The following is a 1,639-nucleotide window of genomic DNA, read 5'->3' on the forward strand; positions in this document are numbered from 1 at the left end:
AAAATAGGCATTATTAAAAAATAAACGAAAAAAGAAAAGAAAATCGAGTAAAGGGGTGCTGATGTAGAGAATAATTTCAGAGTCAGAAAAAAAATGATAGAAACTTAGGAATATAAGAAACTATCAGCTGTACCCTGCCTTCCCTTGGTTTATTTTAGTGCCTAAATATAGACATACGGGGAATTCACTATAAAAACAGACGAATTCACTATACAGTAATCCCTCGTCTATCGCGGGTGTTACGTTCCAAAACCCCCCGCGATAGGTGAAAATCCGTGAAGTAGAGACAGTACTGTAATGTATATATCTATTTTATTATTTTTATAATTTGTATATATTTATTTTATTATAAATGCAAAACAACACCGCAGAGGAATCGGCATATGTTTAAATAATAAACCGCGATAGGTGAACCACAATATGGCGAGGGATTATTGTGTTTTGGATAAATTGCTTTAAAAGTTGCCCAACATTTTCTTGCTGGCCGAAAATGTTGGTCCATTCAAAACTGTCATAACCAAGAATTTCAGATGGTTCATGTCTTAGCGTCATAAAAATGCGGCACAACAGAAAGCAAACAAATATAGAATCAAAAGGTCACATGGCATATGACCTTCTCTTTGAAAAGATGTATTCCTCTGCAAAATTTTAGCTATCTAGATGCAAAAACTGCGGCCTACAACCCCGAACATGCATATACAAATACATACATACACATACATTACATACACACAGCAAGTCATACATTTTTTATATATTGAAATGATTTCTGTATTCGTGTGACGATTGAACCGATTAGAAGTTAATGTCATTGAATTGACCAGGAAAAAAACAAAAAACTGCCAAAAACTAAGACTAAAAATTTACAAAATATATTGTTTCTAATAATGTAAAATGAATGAAGGAAGGAAGTGGTTTTAAAAGTTTTAAATTGATGCAAGATTCGTAAGATAGATAGCTCCAAATGTTTAGTCTTTGGATGACATTTCGGATTCGTGCAATCTGTTATGGGCTCGATTAAAAAAAAAACCAACACGCATTTCAACTTTTACTAAATGTATAATCAAGTAAACAACTCATACACACACACATATATATATATACATACATATAGGCACGGAGACAGGCGCTAATTTTAAATGTAAAAATATTCTTTTATCTTTCTTTTTACAGTGACTGGTTTTCCGTTGTGGGGTGCTGTAATTGCAGTATGGTCCGTTAGCACATTCTACACCACTGTGGTAAGTAAATAATTGCTAGATTCTGATTTAATTTGCATCTTTCACATCATTTGTAATGCTAAGTTCAAATCCCTTCCGGAGTTGATAAAATAAGCACAAGTACCCATAAAATATGTAGCTTTGTACTATCGTTAGAGCTTTGTCCCAGTCCTTTGCATTCTCAGTCTAAATATTTCATGGCTCCGTAAATCTTGGGCTTCTCAAGCCAATAAACGAAATTATTATTATTATTATTATTATTATTATTATTATTATTATTATTATTATTATTATTATTATTATTATTATTATTTATTTATTTGTTTGTTTATTTGTCTTTGCTTACACGTTTACAATTTTGTGCATATATACAAATGTGCATACATACATATATACATACATACATGCATATATATATA

The 1,639-nt window shown here is 31.2% G+C and overlaps 1 protein-coding gene across 1 annotated transcript in view; it reads left to right on the forward strand.

Moving 5' to 3' along the window:
* Positions 1-1,137: 1,137 nt before the first annotated feature.
* Positions 1,138-1,639, forward strand: part of LOC106870973 (sodium/iodide cotransporter-like) — a 12,945-nt gene continuing 12,443 nt past the window's right edge. Inside the window, exon 1 of the mRNA XM_014917219.2 lies at positions 1,138-1,241. The gene's annotated coding sequence lies outside the window, so the exon portion shown is untranslated. The remainder of the gene's footprint in view (positions 1,242-1,639) is intronic.

This window comes from Octopus bimaculoides, chromosome 5 (genome assembly GCF_001194135.2).
Source record: "Octopus bimaculoides isolate UCB-OBI-ISO-001 chromosome 5, ASM119413v2, whole genome shotgun sequence".
NCBI lineage: Eukaryota > Metazoa > Mollusca > Cephalopoda > Octopoda > Octopodidae > Octopus > Octopus bimaculoides.